We start from the raw sequence: 15,976 nt of genomic DNA on the forward strand, positions 1-15,976 counted from the left end.
CCCTCATATCTCCTCTATACCTCCCCCCAATTATCTTAAATCTATGCCCCCTCATTGTTGTTGACCCCCTCGGCCAAGGGAAACAGGTCCTTCCTATCCACGATATCCAGGCCCCATATAATTTTATACCTTCTTCTTGGGCAGTCCCTCGGAGTTGAGGATGACTTGTTTCCACACTACATGAGTTCTCAGGTGACTGATGAGTCCAATGCGGGACCTACAGTCTCTGTCACAGGTGGGGCAGACAGTGGTTGAAGGGACGGATGGGTGGGGCACCTGGGTTGCTGTGCGCTCCTTCCATTGTTTGCGCTTGGCTTCAGCTTGCTCCCAGCCAAGACAAAGTGTTCGGCACGTTCCGGATGCTTCTCCTCCACTTTGAGCGGTCTTGGGCCAGGGATTCCCAGGTGTCGGTGGGGATGTTGCACTTTTTGTGTGTGTCCTTAAAGCATTTCTCCTGCCCATCTGGGGCTTGCTTGCCGTCAGCGCTCCGAGTAGAGTGCTAGTTTTCGTAGTCTACTAATCGGGCATGCAGATGATGTGGCCCGCCAAACATGGTCAATGCTTCGATGCTGGGGATGTTGGCCTGAGCGAGAACACTGACGTTGGTGCCTCTATCCTGCCAATGGATTTGTAAGATCTTGCGTAGGCAACGCTGGTGGTACTTCTCCAGCGCTTTGAGGTGCCTGCCGTACATAGTCCATGTCTCTGAAGCATATAGGAGGGCGGATATCACTACTGCTCTGTAGACCATGAGCATGGTGCTGGGTTTGAGGTCCTGGTCTTCAAACACTCTCCTCCTCAGGTGATCTAAGGCTGCACTGGAGGCGGTGTTGGGCTTAGTCATCAACGTCTGCCCTTGTTGACAGTAGGCTCCTGAGGTATAGAAATGGTTCACGTTGTCAAAGGCCTCGTCATGGATCTTGATAATCAGGGGGCAGTACTGCGTGGCGGGGGCAGGTTGGTAGAGAACCTTTGTCTTACGGATGTTTATTGTAAGGCCCAGACTCTCATATGCTTTGGTGAAGGTGTTGACAATGGTTTGGAGTTCGGCCTCCGAGTGTGCACAAACGCAAACGTCGTCTGCATATTGTAATTCAATGACAGAGGATGGGATGACCTTGGATCTAGACTGGAGGACGACGGGGATCGAACAGTTTCCTGTTTGTTCTGTAGATTAGCTCCACTCCAGCGGGGAGCTTGCTGAGGGTGAGATGGAGCATTGCAGCGAGGAAGATCAAGAAGAGCATTGGTGCGATGACACTGCCTTGCTTGACCCCAGTCTGCACGTGTATTGAGTCTGTGGTGGATCCATTGGTCAGGATCACAGCTTGCATGTCATCGTGAAGCAGGCGCAGGATGGTGACAAACTTGAAGGTAGCTAAATTTGAGGAGGAGGCTCTATAGTCCCTGATGGTTGACAGAGTCAAAGGCCTTTGTGAGGTCAAAGAAGGCCATGTTAAGAGGCTGCTGCATTTTTCTTGAATTTGACACATGGTGAATATCATGTCCGTTGTGCCCCTTAGTGGGCAGAATCCACATTGCGACTCTGGGAGGAGCTCTTAACCACTGGGAGAAGGCGATTGAGGAGGATTCTTACAATGACTTTCCCTATGGACGACAGCAGGGAAACTCCTCTGTTGTTACCACAATCGGACTTGTCCCCTTTTTTGAAGATGGTCATGATTACAGCGTCTGAGATCTCCCGGTATGCTTTCCTCCTTCCAAATAAGAGAGAGGAGTTCATGGATTCGTGCCAATAATGCTTCTCCACCATGCTTTAGTGGTTCGGCAGGGATTCCATCTGCTTCTGAGGCCTTGTTGTTCTTCAGTTGTCAGATGGCCTTTTCTACCTCGTGCTAGGCTGGAGTTGTGCCAAGATGGTGGCGGGTAGCATGCTGTGGGATGGAGTAGAGTACACTCACATCGAAGACAGAGTCTCGGATAAGGAGATCTTCCAAGTGCTCCTTTCAGCAGTCACTGACTGCCTCTCTGTCCTTGATGAGCACCTCTCTGCTCTTGGCCCTCAGTGAGGTAGGTCCTTGAGTGCTTGGGCCATAGGTGGACTTGCCTGCGTTAAAGAATCCATGCACGTCGTGATTGGCGGTTAGTTGCTGGATCTCCTCCACTCGCTATCTGTTCTTTAAGTCTCCCCTCAGCCTCCTTTGTTCCAGAGAAACCAGACCCAGCATCTCTAATCTTTCCTCATAGCCAGAATTCTCCAGTCCAGGCAACATTCTTGTAAATCTCCTCTGCATCCATTCCAGTGTAATCACATTTTTCCTGTAATGTGGTGACAAGAACTGCACACAATACTCCAGCTGCAGCCTAACCAGTGTTTTATACAGTTCAAGCATAACCTCCTTGCTCTTGTATTCCATGCCTCGACTAATGAAGTCAAGTATTCCATATGCCTTCTTAACCACTTTATCTACCTGGCCTGCTACCTTTAGGAATCGGTGGACAAGCACTCCCAGGTCCCTTTGTCCCTCTACACGTCTCAGTGTCGTACCATTTAATATGTATTCCCTTGCTTTGTTAGCCCTCTCCAAATACATTACCTCACACTTAACCGGATTGAATTCCATTTGCTACTATTCTGCCCACCTGACCAGTACATTGATATCTTCCTGTAGTTTGCAGCTTTCTTCTTCATTATCAACCACACAGCCTATTTTAGTATCATCTGCAAACTTCTTAATCATACCCCCCAACATTCAAGTCCAAGTCATTGATATATACCACAAAAAGCAAGGAACCCAGCACTGAGCCCTGCGGAACCCCACTGGATACAGCCTTCCAGTCACAAAAACACCCATCGACCATTGCCCTTTGCTTCCTGCCTCTGAGCCAATTTTGGATCCAACTTGACACTTTTCCCTAGATCCCATGGGCTTTCACTTTCATGACCAATCTGCCATGTGGGACCTTATCAAAAGCTTTGCTAAAGTCCATATACACTACATCATACGCACTGCCTCATCGACCCTCCTGGTTACCTCCTCGAAAAATTCAATCGTTAGTCAGACACAACCTTCCCTTAACAAATCCATGCCGACAGGCCTTGATTAATCTGTGTCGTTCCAAATGAAGATTTATCCTGTCCCTTAGGATTTTTCCCAATAATTTTCCCACCACGGGGGTTAGGCTGACTGGCCTGTAATTACTCGGTCTATTCCTTTCTCCCTTTTTAAACAAAGGTGCAAAATTAGCAGTCCTCCAGTCCTCTGGTACCGCACCTGTAGCTGGAGAGGATTGGAAAATGATGGGGAAAAATGTGCAGGGCTATGGGGATCGCTCTTTCACAGAGCTGGCACAGGTTCGATGAGCCGAATGGCCTCCTCCTGTGTTTTGTGAATGTATGAATCTTTCAGATCCGCAATATTCTGAACTTTATTAGCACACAGGATTTCAAAGCAGTTATGATTCTGGAAAAAGAATAGAAGTGATATCTATCAGGATGGAGTTAAGACTAGTTTTAGTTGCCTCTAAATACAGGAAAGGTGCTGATTGACGGCAGAGAGTGGATTCAGGAAAAGCCGCCCAGCCTGTGGGAACCCGCCATGGAGATAAAGCCCTCAGCATTCCGGGGATGCTGCGCATTCCATGCACAGACAGGTTGAGCAGCTTTGTTCAAGGCCGGTGAATACATGCTTCACATCACCGCGCGCACTACACCTCCTAAACAATCAGCAGGCATTTCGCCCATGGGGGCTGCTGCCACATTTCCCTTTCCCAAAGAAGTGTGTTTTGTGCAGCCAGTCTTCAGATGAGACGTTCAGGTGGACGTAAAAGATCCCACGGCGCTATTGGAAGAAGAGCAGGGGAGTTATCCCCAGTGTCCTGAGGCCAATATCTAACCCTCAACCAACATCACAAACAGATTATCCGGTCATTATCACTGTGCGGTTTGTGGGAGCTTGCTGTGTGCAAATTGTCTGCCGCATTGCCCACATTACAACAGCACTTTGGGACGTCCGAAGGATGTGAAAGGCACTATATAAATGCAGGTCTTTCTTGTGCACTGGGAAGTATTTGAACCCTCTCTGATTGTTTCCTGAGAACTTAGTCTCAGCAATGTAGCCGGAGTTACAGGGAGCGCGACAGGTGAGGGGGTGAGTAAAGGTCCCTCCAACCTACAACAGGCTCCTTACTTCAAAATCAGAAGTTTGCTGTTCCCGTGTGCAGGCTGGGTAAGGTGGGGGAGCTGTACAATCTTTAACCACTCCACCAATCTTCTCAAAGAATTCCATGCAAACATGATGCAGCCTGATAACAGGCTGTGCCCAGTATCGAGGAAAACTACTGGGATATTGATCTAACTGTGAGGACATCGCCACTGGCATTGCTCATGCTCAGTTGGAGCAGTCACAGTTTTATAACCAACGTGGTGATGAACTATGTATCGGATAATATCAGGGTCACGGCATAACACTGGCGCAATATGCCAAACTCCATTTTGACTAACTATCGCAGGGGTTTTTCCTGGGACTTTGAGGATTGAATGGCAGAGAGAGCGCGTTTCCACACTTGGGAAAATTTCTGCAGGAGGTTCATGGATCTCAGTTACAATAGGAAGCTGTTAGTGAAAGGGAGCATGGTATCAGCCCTGACTCAGCGGGCAGCACTCACCTCACAGTCAGAGGTTGTTGGTTCAAGTCCCTGGACTGGAGCACATAGATCTAGGCTCGCACTCCCAGTGCAGTGCCGAGGGAGCGCCGCACTGTCGGAGGGGCAGTACCGAGGGAGCGTCGCACTGTCGGAGGGGCCGTCTTTAGGCCTTGACCATCATTTTCCAGTTATCTTTGGATATGGGCATGGTGCCGGAGGACTGCTAATGTAGTAGCCTTGTTCAAGAAGGGAAAAAGGATGGGCAGAGTAATTACAGGCCTATCAGCCTAACCTCAGTTGTGGGAAAACTATTGGAAAAAATCCTGAAAGACAGGATAAATCTGCATTGGGATAGGCAAGGATTAATTAGGGACAGTCAGCATGGATTTGTTAAGGGAAGATCATGTTTGACTAAACTGATTGAATTTTTTGAGGTCGATGAGGGTAGTGCGTACAATGTAGTATATATGGACTTTAGCGAGGCTTTTGCTAAGGTCCCGCATGGTAGACTGGTCATGAAGGTTAAAGCCCATTGGCTCCAGGGCGAAGTCGCAAGTTGGATTCTAAATTGGCTTGGAGGTAGGAAGCAAAGGGTAATGACTGATGGATGTTTTTGTGACTGGAAGGATGTTTCCAGTGGGGTTCCGCAGGACTCAGTACGGAGACCCTTGTTTTTTGTGGTATATATCAACAATTTAGATTTGAATATAGGGAGTATGATTAAGAAGTTTGCAGGCAACACTAAAATTGGCTGTGTGGTTGATAATGAAGAGGAAAGTCATGGGCTGCAGGAGGATACCAATTTACTGGTCAGGTGGGCAGAGCAGTGGCAAATGGAATTCAATTCAGAGAAGTGTGAGGTGATGCACTTTGGGAGAGGTAATAAGGGTTAAGCGGTAGGTCATTTAATAGTGTAGATGAACAAATGGACCTTGGAGTGCTTGTCCACAGATCCCTGAAAGTAGGCGGCCAGGTGGATAAGGTGGTTAAGGCGTCATATGGAATGCTTGCCTTTATTGACCAAGGCATAGAATACAAGAGCAGGGAGATTATGCTTAAATTGTATAATATTTTGGTTAGGCCACAGCTGGGAGTACTGTGTGCAGTTCTGGTCGCCATATTATAGGAAGGACATGATTGCACTAGAGAGGGTGCAGAGGAGATTTACTAGGATGCTACCTGGAATGGAGAATTTTAGTTATGAGGATAGATTGGATAGGCTGGGTTTGTTCTCATTGGAACAGAGGAGGTTGAGAGGAGACTTCATTGAGGTGTACAAAATATTGAGGGGCCTGGATATAGTGGATAGTAAGGGTCTATTTCCATTGATGGAGGGGGTTATGAGGGGGCATAGTTTTAAAGGTGGTAGGTGGAAGGTTTAGAGGGGATTTGGGGGGAGGGGGGGCTTCTTTACGCAGTAGGTTGTGGGGATCAGGAACTCGCTGCCTGGAAGAGTGGTGGATGCAGAAACCCTCACCACTTAAGAGATGATTGGATGGGCACTTGAAATGCCGTAACCTGCAGGGTTACGGACCTGGAGCTGGTAATTGGTATTTGACTGGATGACCTTTTATTGGACGGCGCAGATATAATGGCAAGTACTGCAGGGAATAGAATATGGCCAGGGTGATCTCCTGGACTAGTGGCGATCGCCTGGATGGGTTGGAGAGGAATTTCCCCAGATTTTTTCTCCCTAAATTGGCCTGGGTTTTTATCTGGTTTTTGCCAGGAGATCATATGGCTCCGGTTGGGGTGGAGTATAGAATGTTTCAGTATAAGGGGTGTTGCAGTTGTGTGAGGCGGACTGGTTGGGCTGGGTGTTCTTTGCCTTTCCTTCATTGTTCATAGGTTTATATGTAACCTTTAGGGCTGCTGATCAAGGGCCGTGCGGCTCTTTGTTGGCCGGCGCGGACACGATGGGTCGAAATGGCCTATGTTTCTGATGATCCGTTGAACCGGCCCAGTCTGCTCTCTGAGGTGAACATAAAAGATCCCATGGCACTATTTTGAAGTAGTGCAGGGGAGTTATGCCCGGTGTCCTGGGGCCAATATTTATCACTGAACCAACATCACTAAAGCGATTATCTGGTTATTATCACATTGCTATGTGTGGGAGCTTGCTGTGCGCAAATTGGCTGCCACATCTCCTACATAATAGTGACTATACTTCAAAAGTACTTCATTGGCTGTAAAGCGCTTTGAGACGTCTGGTTGTTGTGAAAGGCGCTGTCTGTCCCACCTGTGACCGGGACTGTGGTTCTTGTATTGGACTCTTCAGTCACCTAAGAACTCATTTTCAGAGTGGAAGCAAGTCTTCCTCGATTCCGAGGGACTGCGTATTATTATGATGATATAAATGCAAGTCTTTCTTTCCTGCAACCCGCTATACCTCCCAGACTCTCTCCCCCACCCCGCCAACCGGATTCTCGCAGCCAATCAGTGCCTGCATGGGACACTGGGCCGCCCCCTCCCCGCCCACCTTCTCCTCCCCTCTCCCATCCCTTCTCCTCCCCTCTCCCATCCCTTCTCCTCCCCTCTCCCATCCCTTCTCTCTCCCCCTCCCTTCGGTGTGGGCAGTGTATCAGGAGGGCAAATAGTGTGTGAATGTTGGGGAGAAGGGCAATTCGCTCATTGACTGCAGTATGAAGCCAGCCTGAATCACTGAGCACACACAGCGTAGCTAATCTTTAACCAGTCACACGTTGACTGATCCTGGGCTGAGTCATCGGCACTTCCCGCGGGGTGATTTACGGCTCCTACGTTGCTGCTCATAACCTCAGCCTGAGTCACACCCGTCGTAACAACACTCGGTGTGAGCCGACGCCACCCCTTCTCCTGGAAACTGGATTACATTTTTCCAGGAATACATCACGAGCTTTAACCTCATGCCTATAATTTTTTTGTTATCAGCCACAGACAGAACATTCTCACATACCTTCAGCTGCCTGGGCTCCGAGCTCTGGAATTCGCTCCATAAACCTCTCTGCCTCTCTCTCTCTCTCTCTCTCTCTCTTCCTCAAAACGTTCCTTAAAACCTACCTGCGTCCAAGCTTTTGGTCACCTGTCCTAATATCTCCTTATGTGGCTCGCTGTCAAATTTTGTTTGATAATCGCTCCTGTGAAGAGGCTTGGGATGTTTTAGGTTACGGCACTATATAAATGCGAGGTGTAAATCCCCAGCTGAAGACAGGAGGCGGGTCATTCTGCTCATCGACGGTGGGGGAGACGGGAGGCAGCGATGTTCCTGTCCGGACTCTCCTTGCCGGACACTGCCCCGTACTCCCCTGCGGCAGTCACTGGCTTGTGGTCAGGGACATGGAGCTCTGGTACAATCCCGCCTGTTCTCCCTCCTCCAGGGAGAAGGAGCAAAGTCTCTATCGCTCACTGCAGTAACCCTGGCAACCGCCCGGGCCACTTATAACCAAATTTGCACTTTTCCCTCTCAGCAGTGCAAGGGTAGGCTAGTGTAATGGTGATGTTACTGGACTGGTGAGCCACAGAACATGAAGCCAAGTCCCAGCGTGAAACAGGTGGCAGTGAGATAGACTGCCCCGGCGCCAGTCAGGTACAATGCCCCAGCAAGTGCTGCCTTCTCTCAACAACTTGTATTTATATAGCGCCTTTAAAGTAGTGAAACGTCCCAAGGCGCTTCACAGGAATGTTATGCAATAAACATTTGACACGAGCCGCACAAGTAGAAAAACAAAGGATTTGAATATAGCATCAGCGAGGGGCAGGCAACAACACCAGACACAAGTCTGATCAGGTTCCTGGAACCAGTTTACCAAATTCAACAGAGCTGTGCCTGCTCCATATTTTCAGCCCGAACAGAATATAGTTGACCGTAAATAAAGGTAATCATCCCGAGCCCACCAGCGGCAAAACCTCATCATGGCTGGGTCAAAATCCTGGAACTCCCTCCCTAACAGTTCAAGGCAGCGGCTCACCACCACCTTCTCAAGGGCAATTAGAGATGGGCAATAAATGCTGGCCTTGCCAATGACGCTCCCAGGCTGTGCCAGACCCTGTTTCTCAGACAGCTACCATGGTCCCCAGTGCGGGACACGTGCAAGGCAACGAGAATCAGGATGTTTTGGCCAGGTGAGGCCGAGCCTGGATTTTAAAAGCCTGATGGCCTTCGGAGGAAGATTGGGGGAGGGGAGGGATTCCGGAGATTGGAGGAACTGGGAAAGAAAGGGTTTGAATAGGAAACGATGTATTGAGTCCTGATCCCAACACAGTAAGGGGGTCTCATCCTGAAGACCGAACGAAAGACAGGCTTGGATTTCTACAGCGCCTTCACGACCGCTGGACGTGTCGAAGCGCTTTACAGTCAATGAAGTACTTTTGGAGTGTAGTCACTGTTGTAATGTGGGAAACGCGGCAGCCAATTTGCACACAGCAAGCTCCCACAAACAGCAGTGTGATAATTGACCTGATAATCTGTTTTTGTTACGTTGATTGAGGGATAAATATTGGTCAGGACACTGGGGATAACTCTCCTGCTCTTCTTCAAAATAGTGCCGTGGGATCTTTTATATCCACCTGAGAGAGCAGAGGGGGCCTCGGTTTAAAGTCTCATCTGAAAGACGGCACCTCACAGCGCAGTGCTCCCTCGGTACTGCCCCTCCGACAGTGCAGCACTCCCTCAGCACTGCCCCACTGGGAGCGCCAGTCTAGATTTGCGTGCTCAAGTCCCTGGAGTGGGACTTGAACACACGACCTTCTGACTTAGGCGAGTGTGCTACCCACTACGCCAGAGAGAAGGGTTTGCTACGGAGGGGCAGCAAGGAAGGAGAGTTCAGGAGAGTGGTGGTAAATAGAGGGGACGGGCCATTGTTATTGCCTTTTTTAAATAAGCCAATAAGGAGACACTAGGTGCTCCGTCCCCAGGGCCACCCGGGCACGGACAGGGCCACAGAGGAGAGTCAGAGAGCCAGAGTGACGCCACACGTCCAACCGATGGACCTGTGGATGGTCACCTTGGCCACCTGACCTGCTGCACCCCCTCTCCGCACCAGGACATTGACATGTAGCTGGTGGGGGGGGGGGGGGGGGGGGGGGGGAGGGGAAGGTAGTCGAGTTCAGCGATCGATGGGTAACCATTGCATCGAAGACCTTGCTCAATAACTTTAGGAAGGCTGGGGAGGAATTACCAATCGGCCCCAGGTTACAGTTACCAGCGATTGGGCCGGGGGGAGCGGGGGGTTTAAAACCCTCGAATCGGGAAAGCCTGATTGGTCTTTGCTGGTCCGGTCTGGTCTCACCCAGTTCTTGGGTTTGTGCGAGCGCCAACAAGAGAAGGATTGTTGCAGACATGGTGCCGATACCCACAAAGCTGGCAGAGTAACAGAGAAGCCTTTAACGGCCAACATGCCTCTAACCACCACCGTACACTCGGAGGAGATGCCTTCACTTGCACTGTGGGAGGAGAAGATCACAGGAGGATGAGAGGTTAGGGAACATGCAGAACGTTTTGGTCCCACTGCAAGAGCCTCGAGCTATTGACGAACACAAACCCACACTTCAAAATACTTCATCGGCTGCAAAGTGCTTTGGGGCATGCGTGTCGCATCCAGCCTCACTGCAACTAAAGATTTAAATAACCTGCAATTTGACAGCATCTTTCACCACCTCAGCATGCCCCAAAGCACTTTGCAGCCAATGAAGTATTTTTGAAGTGTGGTCATTGTTGTAATGTAGGAAATGCAACAGACAATATGCGCACAGCAAGCTCCCACAAACAGCAATGAGATAAGGACCTGTTTCAATAATGTTCATTGAGGGATAAATATTGGTCCCAAGACACGGGGGGAGAACTCCCCTGCTCGTCTTCCAAATAGTAGCAGTGGGATCTTTTACACCCACCCGAGAGGGTAGACAGGCCTCAGTTTAAGGTCTCATCTGAAAGATGGCAACTCCGACAGTGCAGCATCCCCCAGTACTGCCCCTCCGACAATGCAGTGCTCCATCAGCACTGCCCCTCCAACAGTGCAGCACTGCCTCAGTACTGCCCCTCCAACAGTGCAGGGAACGCAGCAGCCAATTTGTGCACAGCAAGCTCCCACAAACGGAAATGTGATATTGACCAGGTAATCTGTTTTGATTCTGTATTGCTCATCTGTCAGCCTAGACAGCCAGACTTTGCAAGCTATCCGGCTGTGGGGGGAGGCACCACCGATGCTCTCCTCAGCGGTGTATTTTCCAACAGGTTCTCTGAGGTTACTCTCCACATACAAGAAGGTGGCCGACTCACCCCCTCCGGAGCCCAGAGCCACTGGAGCCAATCGTAGCCCCTGCCCTGTTCTCCCAACTGAAGTCAATCAGCTCCCCAGAGACTGGCGCCCAAATGTGTCACTTTGCTGCTCTGTGTGAGTAACCGCAACAATACGCTGTGCTGATAAAGTGCCTGTATTGTACAGAAACGTCCCACAGCATTTCACAGGAGCATTAAATGGACACCGAGCCACATAAGGAGATATTGGGACAGGTGACCAAAAGCTTGGTCAAAGAGATAGGTTTTAAGGAGCATCTTGAAGGAGGAAAGAGAGGCGGAGAGGTTTAGGCAGGGAGTTGCAGAACTTGGGGCCCAGGCAGCTGAAGGCCGCCCACCAATGGTGGAGCAATTATAATCAGGGATGGTCAAGAGGCCAGAATTAGAGGAGCACTGATACCTCCGGCAGGGAGTGGGGGGGGGGGGGGGCAGTCTGAAGAAGATTACAGAGATAGGGAGGGGGCGAGGCCATGGAGGGATTTGAACACGAGAATGAGAATTTTAAAATCATGGCATTACTGGACTGGGAGCCAATGTAGGTCAGCAAGCACAGGGGTGATGGGTGAGCGGGACATGCGCAGCCGAGTTTTGGATGCCCTCAAGTTTACGTAGGGTAGAATAGAATGTGGGAGGCCAGCCAGGTGTGCGATGGAATAGTCAAGTCTGGAGGTAACAAAGGCATGAATGAGGGTTTCAGCAGCAGATGAGCTCAGGCAAGGGCGGAGATGGGCGATGTTATGGAGGTGGAAATAGGCAGTCTTAGTTATGCTGCAGATATGTGGCCAGAAGCTCATTTCAGTGTCAAATATGATACCAAGGTTGGGAACGGTCTGGTTTGGCCTCAGACAGATGTTGGGGAGAGGGATGGAGTCAGTGGCTAGGGAACGCAGTTCGTGGCGGGGACCAAAAACAATGGCTTCAGTCTGCCCAATATTTAATTGGAGAAAATTTCTGCTCATCCAGAGCTGGATGTCGGACAAACAGTCTGACAATTTAGAGACTATGGAGAGGTCGAGAGAAGTGGTAGTGAGGCAGAGCTGGGTGCTGTCAGTGTACATATGGAAAATGACACTCTATTTTCTGATGATGTCACCAAACGGCAACATGTAGATGGGAAATAGGAGGGGTCAAAGGATAGATCCTTGGGGGTCACCAGAGGTAACGATGCGGGAACCAGAAGAAAAGCCGTTGCTGGTGATTCTCTGTCACGACTGCAGGGGTAGGGATAGGGACACACCTTGATTTACCGAGAGACTGTCAACACCAGCTGGAGAAAATCACCATTCACTGCAACACCCCATGTTTGCTCTGTGCTGTTTATTCTATTTATAGTGAAGCTGACATCAGCAGGGAAGGCTGATCTCCCAGGATTGCTGTGCCCGTAACCGAGGGAGCCCAGCTCACATCAGCGGACACATTAATTAGCCCACCAAGCGGCGTTTCTGTACGCCATGCCAAACACACACTCCCACGAGACCATTCACCTCCCATGTCATCAAGATCCCACATGTAAACAGGCAGGCACCAAGGTGTCCACCCGTTCTTATTCTTGGCATGCGGTATCATTTCCAGCGGCACAGCCGGTGAGCGATCCGGGCAAGACCTCCCGATCGCAGCTTCGGGGTAATGCAAGCGGGCAATCGAATCCACGTTCGTTAATCCCGTTTGGACTTTCTCAATCCAGATCCTACTGTGCAAAAATGGCCAATAAAGTACTTTTGGAGTGTAGTCACTGCTGTAATGTAGGAAACGCAGCAGCCAATTTGCACACAGCAAGCTCCCACAAACAGCAATGTGATAAATGACCAGATAATCTGTTTTAGTGATGTTGGTTCAGGGATAAATATTGGCCCCAGGACACGAGGGTGAACTCCCCTGCTCTTTTTTGACATTGAACCATGGGATCTTTTACATCCACCCGAGAGGGCAGACGGGGCCTCCGTTTAACAGCTCATCCAAAAGACAGCCCCTCTGAGTGCAGCACTCCCTCAGTACCGCACCTCTGACAGCGTGGCGCTCACTCAGTACTGCACTGGCAGTGACAGCCTGGATAATGGGGTCAAATCTCTGGAGTGGGACTTGTTAGAAAACAGAACCTGTTTACATTCTGGAGAACCAGGTGTGTTGATAATTTGACGGATACGAAGAATAACGAACGTGAGAGTGTACGTCAGGGGACAGGTGCGTCGTCAGGAGCGACCTTGCCTCTCCCCGTGCCGTGCTTCCGGTCTCGCCTGTTGAGAAGCCTCCTGAACCCTAACTCTTTGAGCTGACCTTTGATGACCTCCCCCTAAGGCCTGCCCATCAGGGCTCGGTTAGATTCCTGCCCGTGAAGTGCTTTGGGCCGAGGGAGGAGACTGTTGCCCCCATCTACCCGTGGGCCCTGATCAATACGCTGCTGATTCCATGATTATTCTGCAGTGTTTACCTGCAAGACTCTGGCACGTTCTTGGGGAGAAGCAAAGAGGATCCTGGTGTGTTGTTGGCGAAGGTTGGGGGGGGGGGGGGGGGTTAGTCCTATTTTAAAGGTGCTGTTTAAGTATGTCTGTCACACCGGGCTGTGCTTGAAGCGATAATTCACCGACACACACAATGCAGCTGGACAGGACCATGGGGTGAGTGCGGATTATTTACTGCCCACAGCGAGTCCAGCCTGCCCATACTGAGACACGGGCCTTTAAACCGAAAGACTTCCACTTGCTGCCTGGGGCTGACTGATGGCAGGAGGCAGGGCCCAACACATGAAAGGGCCGTGGCTCTGGGAGATCCACCAGTCACAAAACCTCAGGGACAAAAGGAGCTGGAACAGAGCTGGCAGTGAGGCCCCTGCTTCAGTCTCTCTCTAAAATCCTCTCTCGATAGTGTGGGGAGAAAGGGACTCTCCTGGGGGGGTGCTCCAGCTTACAAACAACCCAAAGTTTCCTGTGAGATTGTTTTCAAAGTAAATTAACTTGAGGCGGCGGGGGGGGGGGGGGGGGGGGGAAAGAGGGGGGTGGACTGGAAACCTGCTCAGAGAATTCCAACCTGTGCCCAATAAACCTCCAAACCCCATCTCGGCTATCCTTTCCACACATCAAACTAAGACAAGTTGTGAAGAAAGACTTGTGGAGACTCACGGTGGATTCAAGGCTCACTCACACAGCAGTTGGGAGTGCAGACCGAGCGCTCCCCTCCTCCCTTCACACTGACGGTCCGGTGTGAGAGTTGGCTGTAATCCTGCGGGAGAAATGATCAGTGCTGGAGCTCCTGGTACAGTGTGATCCACACACACACACACACACACACACAGCGGGGCCGGGCTGCCTGTTCGGCGTGCTGCTGCTCTGGATACTGACAGTGCGAGGACACTCGGTGCAATGTTTGCAATGCCAACAGCCGCTCCCACCTGCAGCACCAACCAACCCGCTCCGTCCGCCCGTCGGCCAGGTGTGTTCACACCGCAACTTCCTGCTGCTGCTTCAACTGCTTTTTTTTGGAGGGGGTGGGTAGGGGGAAAGAGAAGAAAAGAAGATAAACATTAGAGAAAGGCCCCCCCCCCCCCCCCGGTCACTCCTACATAAGACGAGCAGAATCTGCTCCGGATAAAAATAAACCTCTCTGGGGCCGACGCTAGCTCAGGTGCAGCGAGCAGGACGGATCGAGTTTGACTTGCTGGTGAAGTCAGGCTCACCTGAATGTTAATGTGTTTGGCGAGGCGAGGGCCAGAGAGCCAGGGAACAAACCCGACCCAAACAGAAATGGCAGCTTTCAGCAACCTCACTGAACCCTGCAGTAATGCTATTAAAAAAGAAAGACGTGCATTTATATAGCGCCTATCACGACCACTGGACGCCTCAAAGCGTTTTACAGCCAATTAAGTACTTTTTGGAGTGTGGTCACTGTTGTAATGTGGGAAACACAGCAGCCAATTTGCACAGCATGCTCCCACAAACAGCAATGTGAAAATGACCAGATAATCTGGTTTAGTGATGTTGGTTGAGGGATAAATACTGGCCCCAGGACACCAAGGATAACTCCCCTGCTCTTCTTCAAAATATGGCCATGGGATCTTTTACATCCACCTGAGAGCAGACGGGGCCTCAGTTTAACGTCTCATCCGAAAGATGGCATCTCTGTCAGTGTAGCACTCCCTCAGTACTGCACTGGGAGTGTCAGCCTGGATTTTGTGCTCAAGTCCCTGGATGGGATTTGAACCCACAATCTTCTGAATCAGACGAGAGAGAGTGCGACCCACTGAGAACAGCTGGTTAATTAATAAAGGTTCATCAATCACACTACACATTACCTGTTCATCCACTAGGCTCACAACTGCAGATCTCATCGTGGATGACCCAGACCCAACTGACCAGGGTTTTATTGAGTCTTGTGAACATCACCTGACTGGCTAAGTCACTCACAATGCATCAGCTCCACAACTATTAGTTGATAACATTAATGCAAGTGCCCCCTGATAGAAACATGGAAAATAGGTGCTGGAGTAGGCCATTCAAGCCTGCACCACCATTCAATAAGATAATGGCTGATCATTCCCTCAGTACCCCTTTCCTGCTTTCTCTCCATAACCCATGATCCCTTTAGCCGTAAGGGCCATATCTAACTCCCTCTTGAATATATCCAATGAACTGGCATCAACAACTCTCTGCGGTAGGGAATTCCACAGGTTAACAACTCTGAGTGAAGAAGTTTCTCGTCATCTCAGTCCTAAATGGCCTACCCCTTATCCTAAGACTGTGTCCACTGGTTCTGGACTTCCCCATCATCGGGAACATTCTTCCCGCAACTAACCTGTCCAGTCCAGTCAGAATCTTGTAAGTTTCCAGTGTATAAAGGCACAGTTAATCCAGTTTCTCCTCATATATCAGTCCCGCCATCCCAGGAATCAGTCTGGTAAACCTTCACTGCACTCCCTCAATAGCAAGAACGTCCTTCCTCAGATTAGGAGACCAAAACTGAACACAATATTCCAGGTGAGGCCTCACCAAGGCCCTGTACAATTGCAGTAAGATCTCTCTGCTTTTATACTCAAATCCCCTAGCTATGAAGGCCAACATACCATTTGCCTTCTTCACCACCTGCTGTACCTGCATGCCAACT

The 15,976-nt window shown here is 50.2% G+C and overlaps 1 protein-coding gene across 8 annotated transcripts in view; it reads right to left on the reverse strand.

The window, feature by feature from the left end:
- rassf7a (Ras association domain family member 7a) overlaps positions 1 to 15,976 on the reverse strand; it is a 74,187-nt gene that overhangs the window by 25,938 nt on the left and 32,273 nt on the right. For 2 of the 8 annotated variants that reach the window (XM_070899438.1, XM_070899435.1), the window contains exon 1: positions 13,999 to 14,261. The exons of 4 other annotated variants lie outside the window; for them this stretch is intronic. The gene's annotated coding sequence lies outside the window, so the exon portion shown is untranslated. Of the gene's footprint in view, positions 1 to 13,998; positions 14,262 to 15,976 lie in introns of those variants that run through there. 2 more of the 8 variants (XM_070899436.1, XM_070899439.1) reach the window with 2 other exon arrangements.

This window comes from Pristiophorus japonicus, chromosome 14 (assembly GCF_044704955.1).
Source record: "Pristiophorus japonicus isolate sPriJap1 chromosome 14, sPriJap1.hap1, whole genome shotgun sequence".
Classification (NCBI taxonomy): Eukaryota; Metazoa; Chordata; class Chondrichthyes; family Pristiophoridae; genus Pristiophorus; species Pristiophorus japonicus.